Genomic DNA, 16937 nt, shown 5'->3' on the forward strand with positions numbered 1-16937 from the left:
ATCAATAATGTAAGAACTATAAGCTCAGTGATGTATGCGTGCAATCAGCACTCAAGATAATGTCTATAATCAATCTAGAACCAACGTGTATCAATAAGCTAATCTTTGAAACTTTGTATAAAAATATATCTCAATAACAATCTAGGGTTTCAAAAGCTTCAACCAAAGCTATTCTAAATATCTCTAAAAAATATTTTCTCAATATTCAAGCACAAGAGACATTCGAAAACTGAGCTTGTGAAAATATTTTTGCACACTCAAAAATACAAACTCAATGAGTCTTGCAATGAAGGTACAAAGACTCGCTAGCTATAAGATTTTTCCCACACACAGATTTATTAAATAAAATCGGGGGAAAAGTCTATGCTTAACTTTCAATCCAAAATCAAACAAACAATGTATATAATGAGAGTTTCTAGCAAAAAGGAATAGTGTATAGCCACTCAAAAAGCTCTCACAAGGTTTGGTTTAGCAAAAGAATGATTCCATGAGAGAGTATAGGATGTGTATTTTGAAAAAGCTCTCCCAAAAATACAGAGAGTATTTTTGTTAATAAAAATGCTAATTAATCTTTAATATGAGCAAATGAGGGGTTATATATAGATATCCTCAAAAATATTACCGTTGGGGACATTGGAGGTACTTTTGAAAATGTTTAATGAGGGTTAATAAAATTAACAGCACTTTAACCTTGATAAAATTCGAGCAACCCGAGAGGGTCGGTTGACCATTTTTATGGTTCGATCGACCAGGGTGCTCAGTTTGATCGACCAAGATGAATTTGAACAGTGAAGATGGTCAACCAATCATAAGGCGATTTCAAAACCTCCAAGGTTCGGTTGACCGGGCCAAGTTCAATTGACTGAACTTCATGAGTTCAGTCGACCAAGACAACCTAAAGGTTTAGTTGACCAAGGCATTGGGATTTCCCACATGTCAGTTCAGTCGACTAGGGCGTTGCAGTTCATTTTATGGTCAGTCAACAAACTGGTCAAACTTTTGACCCTTGGGAACTTCAATCGATCAAAGTTCTCTGTGTATTGGGGTTCGGTCGACTGAACACACCAAACTTGTGTAATTCAACCCTATTCTTCTTATGAAGTCACCCTTATTCACATGATAATTAATTTTAATATTATGGGAACTTTTCATGTGATAATTTGGGACCTAAAGTCAGTCTATGGTCTTTTAGCTTTTTAATTTGTCCTAAAAATTTGGTGTCGGTCTCTAAGGTTCATCTATGGTCTTGAGCTTATAGATCCTACATGCATGATATGCACCAATTATTACAGACCATTCCTACTTAAAAATTACAGACCTGAATGAAACTTAATATAAATTACAACAATGAATATTCAGGGTCTTTATTCTTCAAGTCACCTCATTCCATCATATGATTTCACCAATATGAACATGCACACAAACTTGGCAAATATTAAATACCAAAGTATTTGTCATAGTCAAAAAGGGATATGACCCATAAGGTCAACAGATAAGAAAACAGTGTTAAGAGTTGTAAGCAGCTTAAATATTACAACTCAAACTGTATTAAAAGATCAGTAATAAAACAAAGCTAATCTTAATTGCCCTCATCTAATTTAATGCCTTTCTTATCATCATCATCTTCATTCCCAGAGCTCGTTTACATAGGAGTTTTCCCTTATGAAGAAGATGATCCTGCCATATAGCTCTATAGGCATCCGATCCTCTGATCAAGACTAGTAAGGCTTGACTAAAGTGAACTGAAACCAGTACATACTTCACCCCAAAAGTCATTTAGCTGCTGCTAATAAGATAGAAACAATGGGAGGGTATCCTCTACTGGTGGTGCGTCTTGCTAGGGATTAGAAGCTTATTGTGGTTCTCTACGTCCCCTTCTGCCCTTTGGCAACCAACCATGTCCTTCATATTTTACGTACCCCATTTGCTTAACCTTAGTAGATGAGAACATATCATAACGGGTTCGTTTTATGAATAAGGTAGATTGTGTGGTAACACCAAGATGATCAAAAATAAGATTTAAAATTCCATCATATGGCAGAATTACCCTTCTAACCTCTTCTCTAGTAATCATCCATTTTAATATTAGTCTAGGTAAATCAAGCTTATTCCTCTTTAATAGACACCACATCACAAAACAGTTAAGGAAGGAAATATGGTCATCTGACCCTACCCTAGGCAATATATTATACATGATGAGTTTTTGTAAGATTTGGGTGTGCAAGTTCAGCTGATGATACAGTGGACGATGACCAAAATATATAGGAGCTTCTGTCATAATCAATGGTAAAAAAAATCCTTAGGGGTAAAATCTTGTGCCATTATCCAAGATGAACCTATCTGTGGACATTCAAACTTCCCGTGTTGGATTCTAAGCCTAACAACTAAAGTTTGTGGGGTTACAACAAAAAATTTATCCATAACTTAGGTGGAGCATAAAGTTTCTCCCTTCACCATATTTTCATAGAAAAGCTTAAAAAGACTTGGATACATACCTCTAGCTTGATAGGTTATAAACCATTCCCAACCCAAAGCATTGAACATAAGTAAAATATTTGGGAAATCATCTTTAAAAAACTCAATAGCTAAAACCTTATCGAAGACGGGTTTGATAGATCAAAGATGCTCCCTATTGACTTGTTTGGAGTGGGGTGTCATTAACCAATGCTCAATGTCGTTTGAATCATCCCTTCCGAAGGTTGGACCTCATTTCAACATGTGCTTGGTTCTAGGCATGATTTTGGGAAAATAACCAGTTTAATCCTTCAAAAATGAGATGAAAATAGAAGAACAAAGGATCTTTTGAAGTTTAATCGGTGAGATTTTCGTGAAATAGGATTTGGGAATAAAAGAGAGAGACTTTGGGAGAGTGGAGATATACAGTTAGTTGACTGAGATGAGAAAAGTTAGGGTTTTTACGAATAGTAAATACATATACTACCACGGGTCAATCGACTATGTTCGAAGAGTCAGACGCCTAACATGTGTATTTCACAAGTCAGTATAGGTTCAGTTGACTGATGATGAATGGTCATACTCCTGACCTTCAATATTTTTTACTTACATATTCTTTTAGCTCAACCACTCATTTGCATTGATATCTCCTTCTCAAAACGCATCTCTACTATGTAATAAGCCTAATTCTCGTCATATTGAGATGAACCTATCCTCTAAAAGAGATTTTGTGAAAATGTCAGCCCATTATTCATCTGTATTTATGAATTCAATAATAATATCTTCCTTTTGCACATGATCTCTAATAAAATGATGTCTAATGTCAATGTGCTTAGTTCTGGAGTGAGAGATGTGTTGACTTTATGAGTCATATCTTATTTTGATTATGACAAATCCAAACTATCTCACTTGTGTATCTAGTGCTTGAATAGATATTTCTCTTAAAAGGCACATAGAGTAGAAGTACGTGTCGCGACGTCCCGGAAGCGCGTGTGCCCCGGGCGGCGAAATCAAAAATCAATTTGAATTTTCAATTAAAAAGATGAAAGTGTCGGAGTCGCCACTAACCTTTAGTGTGGTTAGAACACGTGATGACTACCCCGTTAGGGGTAAAATAGGTCTACATTACCAGAGTTAGGCTCGGGAGTTCGGTTACGCGAGGGGAAGGTACGAGCACCCCCTACGCGCCCGTTCTTACAAACGGTGCCTAATTAACTTGAAATTATCCCTAAGTTAATCTAATAAGTCTTTAAATTACTCCTTTTTATGAATTTATAAATATACATGGAAAATAAATAATTAGATAAATATAATATATACATATATATATATATATATATATATTCCCTTAGAGCTTAGGATACGTGATGCCCAAAGGCTCATACCCCCGCAATAAAATCATAGGGATATAATTAAGAAAATACACTCCCAAAATTTTGAAATTATATATAAAATTTTTATAGAAAAATACTAACATGGGAGGTTTTTAATATATGGTAATAGAATAATAAGCCTCACATACCTACTAACATATTATGAGTGTCAAAATAAGTAACTAAATACTATATATATTAATATATTAAGGATACTTAATACTAAATATAGTAAGATTCTAATAATGATTATTACTAAACATATTTATATACTAAAAATAACTGATACTAAAAATACTAGGATACCAATAATTAATACTAACTATATTAATATACTAAAAAAATAAATAAATAATTGATGCTAAACATGTGATTAAAATGCTAATTTACTAAACATATAATATCCATTAAATCCTAAATCACTAAATATATAATATTAAAAAGAAAATACAAAAATGCTAAATATGTAATATTTACCAATATGCTAATATGTGATATATATATATATATAACTAAAATTATTAATTTACATATAATGTCAATAAAACACCAAGCTATTAAATATGTAATACCACATTATCACAATAATAAATTTACAATATTATAAAAATGCTAATTAATATAATAAATATATAATATCAAAAAATTCTACCACACTAATATTAATCATTTAACATATATACAATAGATACTACAAAAATTTAACCCTACAATATGAACATTAACATCAATAACAAAATTCAAACTTTGAATGTTAAAACGACAAAAATTCTACAATAATAATAATAATCGTTCAACCATAAACACAACAAAAATGTACACATGAATATCAACATTTAAACAAATCTTACAGTGTTGTAAACCCTACACCATGAATATTAATTAATGTATAACAACAAGACAAACAAAGCATATATATTAAACATTAAAGCAAACATTACAATCCTAAAACCTTATAATAACAACCCTAGAGTATATGTTCATATTATTATAAAAAAAAAAAAAAAAAACTTTGAAACTACCCCAACAATTAATAATCTCAAACCCCAGATAAATATAAGCAAGAAATAATGTGACTAACTCAACACAAAAAAAAAAAAAAATAATAATAATAATAATAATAATAAAATTTAACTTAAATAATAACAATAAATCAAGCATACTGAACATAATAAAACGTACTAAAAAGACTCAAAATATTATCTTATCAATACTTGAGCCTAAATAACACAATACTAATTCAATATATATACACATATACACACACACATGATACAACAACAATTATACAGTAATATTAAATATTTAATATGTACAATGAATACAAATATATGACCTTTAAACACAAACTCTAACGATTAATATTTCATAATAGTAATAAATTTATTAATAATGAATACAACAAGAAACAATATAAACATGAGTATCAGTTATTAAATCTCACCACAATATTATATATGTAACAAACATGATAAAAATTTAAACTTTAAATATTAGAACAAGTTCTTACAATAAAAATTCTATAATAATAATAATACAACAATTAATACAACACAAGTAAAATCAATATAATAAGGTTAATACAATTAATATAATGGCAATAATAATATCCAAGCAATTTACTAATAACAATATACAAATAATAATAACAATATGATCAACAGAAAAAAAAAAAAAAAAAACCTTCAATAACAAGTTTAATATATATATAAAGGATAAAATAAAGAAAAATTTAAACTTTAAAACATAAGGTGTGTGTGTGTATCGTGTTTGAGTGCAGGGACTTACAGAGGTTGCTGCTATTGGTAGCGATGAAGGACGACGGGAAGCAGGGATACTCGGGGATGGCTGCTAATGCTGTGTGGCAGAGGCTGGCCGAGGTGGTGCATCTGGTGTTGGGGTGGTCACGGAGTAGAGGATTGGCGGTCTTGCCTGCTCTGCTGTGGCCGAAGATGATGGAAGCTGGGGTACGTGCGACAGCCGCTGGTGGCGCTGCGGCGGGTGGATCTGTGGAGTTGCAGTGGGTGTTGTTGGTGATGGGGACGTGGCCGTGAGCAGCGAGGACGCCGGAACTGGTATGCTGCTGGTGCTCGCGGTGGCTGGAGTTCCGAGGAGGCAGCCGGAGAACAGGGGAGGTCCTGATATGGTGTTGCTGCGGTGGAGTTGGTATAGCTATTACAGAAGAACTCCTGTGGTCTGCTGGAGGTCAATGCTGGCGGTGACTGTGATGGAGGGCTGAAGCAGAGAGGAACAGGTGGTCGAAGTTGGCGGCTAGACCGGAATATGGGAGTGGCTTGCTGGTTTGGTTGCGATATGGAGTGGTTTGTGATTGTGGGGGGGGCTCGGCTAGAACAGAGGGCAGCTATGAAACAGAGAGGCAGAGGGAGGATGGCTGGAATGGAGGTAAGAGAGGGATAGGAGAGTAGACAGGAGGTCGTCTCCGGCAGAAGAAGCTAGAAGAAGAAGAAGAAGAAGAAAAAATCCTTTTTTTTTAGCTGTGCGCTCCCCTTTGTGTGTGCGCTTGGCCTCCCCTTTTATAAAATCTCAACCCTAAAAACTCCTTCTTCTCCTTTCCTTTTTCATTTTTATTCCCTTCATATTTTATGGTAATAATATATATAATATTAATGACAAAAATAACTAATAATAATAATAATACAGAAAATAATAATAATAATAATAATAAATAACAAGATAAATAAATAATAGTAATAATAATAATGATAATAAAGATACTAAAAATAATAGTGACAACAAAATAATAACAATAATAATAATAACTGAAATAAATAATAACAATAATAATAGTAATAACAAAGATAAATAAATAAATAAAATAATAATAATAATAATAGTAATAATAAAGGTAAACATACTAATAATAATAATAATTAAAAATAATGTCAATAATAATGAAAATAATAAATATAAATAATAATAATAATAAACAATATAAATAGAAATAATAATAAAAGTAATAATAATAATACTAATGAAAAATAATAATAATAAATAAGATAATAGTAATAATAGTAATAAAAATACTAATGATAAAAATAATAAAAATAATAATGAAAATAATAATAATAATAATAATAATAATAAAAATAACAAGATTAGTGAAGATTAATGATAATAATAATAATAAGAATAAATAATAATAATAATAATAATAATAATAATAATAATAATAATAATAATAGTAATACATATATTGGGCCTGGGTAAAAATGGGGTGTCTACAGTACGATCAAAGCCATGAGGATCTCAAAGCTTACACTACATGATGGCAATCAGGAAAAGCAAAAAGAGTGTATTGTAATGCATTTAAGTATTGGTCTGTAATCATGCATGTCATGTATTATGGAATTGAAAGCTAAATAAACACCATAAACTGACTGTCCCAAAACTTTTCATGAAAATATCCTCTAACTAAAATTCCATACTCATAGACATTGGGTTGAAAATTTTAAAGTCATATTCAAGGCAAAACCTTAAGTTTTCACTGACCTCAGTCAACCGAACCCTTCACACTTAAACTAACTCAGCCGAGCGACCATGCCTTAAGGGCAAAATTGTAATTTTGCTCAAGCTTGGCTGACCAACCATTTTTTCTCTTGAAATTCCTCAGCCGACTGAACCTACTAAGGCTCGAAAATCACTCTTTGCTCAGCCAATCAGTTACTTGCTTAGCTGACCAAACCTACAAATATTTGGAAATTGCCTTTAGCTCAGCCAACTGAAATTAACAAAATTTGAAAAATACGCAAGGGCCAGCCGTCCGACACTTCACGCAGCCGACTGACCCTCTCGATAGGCTAAATTTTTTCTTGAGGTCAGCCGACCGGCACCTTTTCTAGTCGATCAGCCCTCTCGGGTTGCCCTATATTTTCAGCGCTAAACACAATTATTTTTGTAATAAACTTTTATAAAATTCCCACAGTATTCCTAACGGTCATAATTTTTTGGGAATTTTATATATTGTCCATTACAAAACTTGATTAGCTTGGAATTCTCTCTAAAATTTTTGTGCTCTTATCTCATATACTCTCACATACTCAAAGCATACATCCAATCTCTTTCTCATATACACTTGTTTTTATCATTATAGAAAGAGAGCATTAAGGTCATCTACTTTATTTGCAAAGTCATTGCAACTTGAAGTTAGATTGAATACTCATTATTGTGAGCATTATACATCTCATTGTTAAGCTTATACTATCTCTCATTCTTTCATATTTGAATATCAATTTTTAGAGAGTGAGCTTGATATTTTTCCCATACTATTTGATTGATAAATATTGTAGGGAAAACTCTCTACAGCTTGGGAATCTTTTCACACTCATTGCAAGATTCAAAAGCTAGTTTTGTGCTTATTGAAAAATACTTTTTGTAAAGCTAATCATCATTATCTCCTACATTTTATAATTGAAAAATATTTTTGGAGATATTATTTGAGTGTTTAAAGATCTTTGTTATACACGTAGCAAGTATTATATATTTGAAACAAAGATCATATTTATCATAATCTTTTGCAACATTTCATAAATATGTTTTTGAGAGATATCCTATAATCTCTATTGAGCTTAAACTCCTATCATACAATAGTGCATATAAGCTTAAATTTGTACATCATCTATTTATTATAGAAGCACTACATTTGTATACAAAACTTTTAATAGCATTCCTGGTGTATGGTATCGTTAAACGAGGAGGTCGCCATCCTATAAGGTGAACCAGTTTGGCTCAGCCTGGGTAATTGAGCTAGATAGGCACCGAGTTGTAAGGTGTCAAGGTTTGGCTTTGCCTATAAGTGAGCCGAGGAGACTCTGCCTCGTATGGAGTATTGTAAACGGCGTCGCTCCACCCAGTTAAGTGAGCATTTAGTGAATTCTCAAGGGGGTTGGCTTGAGGTGGGGACATAGGCAGTATTGGCTAAACCTCGATAAAAACCTGTGTCATTCTTTCCCATGTTTATCCATTGATATTACTGCTTGCGCGTTTTAAATATAATTTTTGTTTGATTAGGAAATACTGAAACTGAAATGCTTGTTTAAATTATTGAATTAGACACCCCTTAGGTTGTGCTATATTGATTTTGGATATAAAAATAGAACACTTGACCTAGTATTTTTAAAATATCCAATTCACCCCCCTCTTGGGATTACACCAAAAATCACATTTGGTTTCAGAGTCTCATTGAATTTTACTTAAATGTTTTTGTAAAAGATTGCAATGGCTTATGTTGGTGTAATCCCATTTGATGAGGTGCAACCGTCCATATGTCCTTTGATTTTTGTTGGTGTTAATTACACCTTCTGGAAACAAAGGATGCGCATTTTTCTTCAAAATCTTGATTGGAGGGTGTGGAGGGTTGTCTCCAAGGGATATTTTATCCCTATGAAAACTGTAGAAGGAAAGAGTGAACCTAAGACTGAAGAAGAATTTACTGATGATGACATGAAAGGAGTTTCGGTTAGTGCCACTGCCATGAATGCTTTATGCTGTGCTTTAGATGTTAATGAGTTTAATAGAGTCATGGCATGTCAAAAAGCTAGGGAAATATGGGAAAAACTAGAGGTTACATATGAGGGCACTAGAGATGTAAAGGATAGTCGCATTGACTTGTTAACTAGTGAATATGAGGCATTTAGGATGACATCTAGTGAATCCATACAAAGCATGTACACTCGATTCACACATATCACCAACTCATTGCATGCTCTTGGTAAGACTTACCCCACATATGAAATGATCAGGAAAGTTCTTAGGGATCTACCACCTGTCTAGGAAGCAAAAGCTACTACTTTAATTGAAGGAAGAAATTTAAAGGTAATGACACTAGATGAGCTTATTAGATCGCTCATCACATACGAAATGGAAGTTAATGAGAGGATTGATGAGCATTAAAAAGAAAGGAAAGTAACAGCTTTAAAAGCTTCCACCAGTAGCTTCAGTGAAGTAGTGATGAGGAGCTAGACGAGGACATGGCACTACTGATTAAGAAATTCAGCAGGTTCTTTAAGAAGGATGGGAGATCATCTAGAAAATTTCGAAGCTCAAAATCTAAAAAGGGAGAGTCGAGCAAGAAAAAGGAAAAATTAGATCCTCCCATTTGCTTCAACCATAACAAAGTCAGTCATATTAGACCAAAATGCCTACTACTGAAAAAGGATTCAAAAAAGAAGAAAAGAGCATTGAAAGTCAGCGTGTATTGGGATTGACATAGTAGCAGCGATTCAAACACCGATTCTAGAGACACTGAAGTTGCAAACTTGTGTTTGATGGCACATTGTGATCATGAGGTATATTCATCTTGCTCTTTATCGTCTTATTATTCTATTGATGATTCTGATGTTGATAACATGACTACATATAGAGAACTGCAGCTTGAGTCTATTTGTGTTCATAAATTGCTTGATAAAATGTCTAATAAAAATGATGATTTAAAAATCAAATGTAAATATTTGTCAAATGCATTTGAAAAAGGAAAGAAATCTTGTTCCTCTTTATAGAAAGAAAATGATTTAAAAATTGCTAGTCTTGAGAGAAAATTGGAGGATAACTCCAAAATCATTTTTAAATTCATGGAAGGCCAAAATAACTTTGGAAGACTCCTTAGGGCCCAAAGAAATTCCCTAGACAAAGAAGGCCTTGGATTTAATGGAAAAAAAAATAGGAGGCAGAAAAAACTTTATATGGAATATTTTGTATGAGAATCAAAATTACATATCCCATCTAAAGACTCACATAGGCATACAACATGTTTCAAATGTAAAAGAAAAGGCCATATACAATTAGACTATCCATTTAAAAATAGAGATGTGAAAATTAAGAAAGTATGGAGAGTCAAAGGAGAATCAGGCACTAACCCCTATGGACCCAAGAGAATTTGGGTACCAAAAGTAGTCACTTGAATGCTTTTTGTAGGTGTGCTTAAAGTTGTCCTCCTTTAAAGATAAGCGGTACATGGATAGCGACTGCTCAAGGCACATGACAGGCGATAAGGCCAAGTTCGCGTCCATCACACCAAAGGATGGAGGATTTGTGACCTTCAGGGACAATGCAAAAAGGCAAGATCATCGAGCTAGGTAAGGTTGGTAAGGAACCTTCTCTAGTTATTGATAATGTTTTACTTGTTGATGGATTGAAGCATAATATGTTGAGTATAAGTCAGCTCTGTGATAAAGGATGTAGAGTATCTTTTGAGCATGATAAATGCATTGTAGAAAATTGGTCTGAAAATAAAATTTTGTTTTCTCTTGAACGCCCTGAAAATGTTTATACTGCCAGCTTTGATAACTTAGCCTCTTAACATGTGAAATGTTTCTCTACTATAAATGAGGCTGGTTGGTTTTGGCATAGAAGACTAGAGCATGCTAGCATGGATTTATTATCAAAACTGGTTAAAAATGAATTAGTTAAAGGTCTACCTAAGAAACAATTTGTGAAAAATAAAATATGTGATACATGTTAACTAGGTAAACAGACTTAATCCATTTTTAAGAAGAAGAAAGTCATCTCCACCACTAGGCCACTTCAGATGTTGCACTTAGATTTATTTGGTCCTAATCAGATTCAGAGTTCAAGAAGAAAATCATATACTTTTGTAAATATTGATGACCATTCTAGATTCGCATGGGTATTATTCCTAGCACATAAAAATGAAGCATGTGAAAATCTCGCTAGGTTATGCTGAAAAATCCAAAATGATAAGGGATGTAAAATCTCTCATATCTAGAGAGACCGAGAGGAGAATTTAAAAATAGGTATATGGAAGAATTTTGAGATTATTATGGTATTTCCCATAACTTCTCAACATCTAGGACTCCACGACATAACGGTGTAGTTGAAAGAAAGAATAGGTCTTTACAGGAAATGGGTAGAACAATGATTAATGAACATAAATTACCCAAATACTTCTGGGGTCGAAGCAGTAAGCACTACTTGCTAAGTAATGAACAGAGTTTTGATCAGGCCCACTCTCAACAAAACCCCTTACGAATTATGGAATGATCATAGACCTAATATTTCCTATTTCCACGTTTTTGGGCTGTAAATGTTTTGTGTTAAGAGATAATGAGAACCTATGAAAATTTGATTTGAAATCTGATGTGGGAATCTTTGTAGGTTATGTATTAGATAGTAATGCAAGGTATATAATAAGAGAACATTGACTGTTATAGACTCCATACATGTAGTGTTTGATGAATCCAATCCCTTCTCTAAAAAGTCTGATGAGGATGATATTGAAATAAGAAAGAAATTAGAAAATTTATCCATTGAAAATAATGTTGAAAAGAGCACAAAATTAAAGAATTGCCTGCTGAGGATAATCAGATAGAGAGTGAGGTACATGAACTACCTAGAGAGTTGAAATTTGTAAAGAGTCATCCCAAAGATCAAATCATAGGTGAACCATCATGAGGTGTAGCTACCCGATCATCCCTTAGAAACTTATGTAGCCACTTTGCATTCTTGTCTTAGGAGGGACCCAAGAATGTGAATGAGGCAATTGAGGATGAGTCAAAGGTGATGTCCATGCAAAAAGAGCTTAACAAATTTGAGAGGAACAAAGTATAGACTTTGGTCCCAAGACCTAATGATCATACTATTATTGGAACTAAATGTGTCTATAGGAAGAAGAAGGATGAAAATGGCATAGTTATTAGAAACAAAGTCAGACTAGTCACCCAAGGCTATAACCAAGAGGAAGGTATATATTTTGAGGAAACATATGCTTTTGTGGCTAGGATAGAAGTCATTCATACGTTATTAGCATATGCTACTTTTAAGAACTTCAAACTATATCAAATGGATCTTAAAATGTAATAACTTGGAAAATTTTACACAAGGCCTCATCGACAAACACAGGGAGTTCGTCAACGAGGGTATAAGAAAGCCTCATCAATGAAGCCACGTCTCGTCGACGTGAAGATATCGAGAGAGGGTTTAAGGCTGACTAAAACTCGTCAACGAGGGTGTAGGTTCATTGATGAAATTTATGCAGGACTCGTCGACGAGGTGACGTGTCTCGTCGAAGAATCTGGCCCTATAAATAGTGAAAACTAGGATTTTTCAGCATTATTTGGTGCAAAACCCTTCCCTTTTCTCTCTCTACGCTCCTCTCCCCTTCTCTCTTCAATTTCGACTCTGTTTATTGCCGAATTGAAGATCTGAGGCCACCATGATGCTCTTGGTGAAGTTCTCTGCAAGTCTGCCAGAGCTGATCATGGGAGAAGTTGGTTTGAAATTCATCCCAAATCTAGGGTAAGGTATTTTATTCAGATTATGTCTTAATTGTAGTTATAATAAATGTTGTAGGCAAGAAAATACTGATGTTTTGTTTTGAGGGATGTTTGTTCCAAGATGTTAAGTGGAGAACGTTGTGGGTGTAGGGCTAGAGGTCAGTGAGAGGCTTTTCAGATTTAAGGTAAGGGAAATATGCTATGCTAGGAGATTTACTTACGTTATCAAAAATTTTATATATAAATGCATGTATACCAAATATTATACAAAATATGAATTTTTAAAGTATGTGTGGCCTAAGTACATGATATTGATATGGAGTTTTATGCAGTTATTCAGTATTTCAAGTTATACAGATACAGTTAGATATTTGCATATTTTATACAGACAGAATATGTATACATATACAGTTTTATTCAGATGATTACACAAACAGATATATATAACAGTATATAGATATTTATTCAAACTAGTATATACAGGGTATATATAGAAAGCTATGTTTTCCTAAATCCCATAACTCAGATTATACAGAATGAAAATACAGACAAATTATACAGTTATAGCATCAAGATGCTACAGATATTACAATATTTACAGTACAGAAATATAGTGTTATGGTTATTTTGGAAACATAATGAAAACAGTATAAAGAGTATAGTATGTAGATATATAGTATTAGATCCCTGTGGAAAGATTACAGACATATATAGTACAAATACAGAATACAGAGCACGGTACCGTTGCTAATACAGATAGAGTGCAACAACATATCTCAGATAGTGTGTGGGTACTATCAAACTGTGCTCGGAGAGGATGCAGCTTCCCGGTTCACTGGGTTGAGGGGGCCAGTTTGGCAAGGTAGCAGCCAATCCCGAGTTTAGGAGTAGATGCAGTTTGGTCGGACTGAGGTAGTGTAGAGTATAGTGACTTACCTAGAGGGCGAACCAGGTTAAGTCCTTCCTATGGGCCGCACAACCCTGTCATGAGGGGCCAAGTCATGACATACAGAATTCCAAGGACAAAGCACAGTTATGTATATATATACAATTTTACCGCTTTTGTTGTATATAGAATGATATTAACGGTATGAATGATAGAAAGTTCATATGATACATATATTTTAAGCTACTATACATGTGATATATGTGTTATACCGATTTTTCAGATCATGCAGTTTTACATACTATTATTATTGTTTTACGACTCGGTTGCCACATACTAGTAATAGCATATTTCTACTTATTGAGTGTCATCTCACCCCATTACTTTATCATTTTTTCAGGTGAGCTAGTTAGGCGAGTAGATCAGGCTTGTGGATAGAGTGATTTCTTGATAGCCCTGGTTTTAGGGTGAGTTTGTGACTGAGTTTTGTATTTTTTTTGAGATAGGTGATACTGGAGGGAGTTGTTTTATATGACTATGGTCTGAATGTAATGAATTATGGTATTGTATGGTATATATGGCTGTATGATTTATGCTTTTGCTATTTAGGTATGATTATTGTACACACGATTACCCCAGTGCCTTCTGGGGCCCAAGTTTTATAGTAGGGAGTATCAAATTAGTTTTTATATATAAAAAATGATATAAATATTTGAGGTCGTTACATTTTGGTATCAGAGCCTAGGTTGCTAGGTTCTGTAGACTTTAGAGTGTAGTGAAAAAAAAATACCAGAATATAGGTAAAATATTTGAGGTTTTGTTTTGTGATCTAAATACAGGATTTTCGTGGAGGTTTCTGTGTTTTTCCTGGGGTGATAATTTTAGGAAAACCATAGTAAACTATCAACACGTCGTGTGTTTGGGTTGCAGGATTGAATTTTTAGGGTTAGGATTAGGAGGGATGGTTAATAGAGGATTTGAATTTTTAGTTAAATGGAATAAGTTGGGTCTATAAGGAAAATAGGATTCTGAAATGGTTTTCTATATGTTTGCAGGATGGACCCAGGGGGCAGTAGTGCTCACGATAGTGGTGATGATGGAGCGGGTCCTTCTGGCGCAGAAGGTGGAGATTCAGATGCTGTCCTACGTAGTGTGGCTCAGCAAGTTATGGCTGAGATAGCACAGAGTTATAGAGAGCAGGGGGTCTATCTCGAGTTTGGGGATGTAGCATAGATAAATTTATGAATATAAATCCGCCAGCTTTTTCTAGAGCGACTAACCCTGCAGTTGCTGAGAAGCTTGGTCGACCGAAATACTCGAGTTGACCAAAAATTACCACGGGTTAATTATGGTCAAACAGGGTTATTTTTTATAAACTCATTTTAACCAATTTTAATAATTCTCCTGATGTCCCTAATGGTTATAATTTTTGGTATGTCTATAAATATGGGTTCATTTGCACAATTAAAAAGAGATTAGTGATTGGGCTAGCCAAAAATCCTCCGAATATTTTGAGAGTTTATTTTTCCAATACACATCCTATATACTCACACATTGTTATTCCCTTGCTAAATCAAACTTGGTGAGAGTGTCCTTGAGTGATTCCACATTGTTATTACTTGCACAAACTCTCATTAGTTTAATTTCTTGTTGATTTTGATTGAGAGTTTTTAGCCAAAGTTTTTCCCCCCGGTTTAACTAATAACCTCATTGAGTAGGGTAAACTTTTAGCTAGTGAGTCTTTGCACTATTGTTGCAAGACTCATTAAGCTTGTCTTGTATTGTGTTCTTATAAAAACTTTTGACAAGCTTATACTACAAATATCTCTTATGCTAGACTGCAGAGAAAATTATTTTATGAGATATTTTTTATTACACTTGTTGGAGATCTTTGAAACCATACTTGTGATTAATATACTTTGGTTTATTGTTTCAAAGATTGTTTGAAAATACACTCTTGCGCTTGATTGCCTATTGACATTAGATTGAGTGTGATTACTTTTCATTAGCATTGAGCTTATAGTTCTTATCTATTTGATGTGCATTGATTATACTGTGTTGTATCGGTACAAATTTTCTTGTGTTTAGAAGCATTAAAATTGTACACAAATTTAAATTGTATGTTGTATTCCAGGCGTGACCTGAGGGGGTTTGATCTAACCTATAAGGATCAGTTGGTAGGGCCTTCTCCACCCCATAAGGAGAGAGTGAAAGTTGAGGTTAGTCCTGGTGTAATATAACCTAGTTGTACATGGTGCCACTCCACCCGTTAAGTGTGCAATAGTGGTAATCCTCAGGCTTACGAGCTGAGGCAGGGATGTAGGCAGTATTGGTCGAACCCTGATAACATATCATGTGTGTACTTTATAATTCCGCTCTTTATTTACTGCAAATGTATGTTATTTTCATTAGACTGTGAATGGTGCGCATGATTTAATTTTCGTATATTACATTTATCTATGCATTTGGGTTTATGTGTATATAGACATACCCTAGGTTGAGTATTACTGCTGCTGATTTGGATATACCTAAGACAATTTTTTAAATACCCAATTCACCCCCCTCTTGGAAATACACCAATTCTAACAAATATTGACACATCTTTCAAAATAGTTATCAGGAACAACTTTTCTTGCTAAGGTTCATTTAAATGTTTATATTTTATACCTTAGCCCCTTTTTGCTGATGCCAAAAGGGGGAGAAATATCTCTTGCAAAATAGGGTAAATCTTTGGGAGAAATTTAACTAAACATAATTTTTTATTCTCCCACAACTCTTGGTATCTGAGCTTCAATAACAAATTTAAATGCATATTGTTATTAAAATGTCTTCTGTCATGAATATGCTTGAACTGTTCTAGAATTTTACTTTATGTAGATTCTTAGGGGGAGCCTTTTAAGGTTGTACCAATTTTTTCTCTTCTATTTGTCATCGTCAAAAAAATGGGAGATTGTTAACTTTATAAGTCATATTCCG

Source organism: Malania oleifera, chromosome 1 (genome assembly GCF_029873635.1).
Source record: "Malania oleifera isolate guangnan ecotype guangnan chromosome 1, ASM2987363v1, whole genome shotgun sequence".
Lineage (NCBI taxonomy): Eukaryota > Viridiplantae > Streptophyta > Magnoliopsida > Santalales > Ximeniaceae > Malania > Malania oleifera.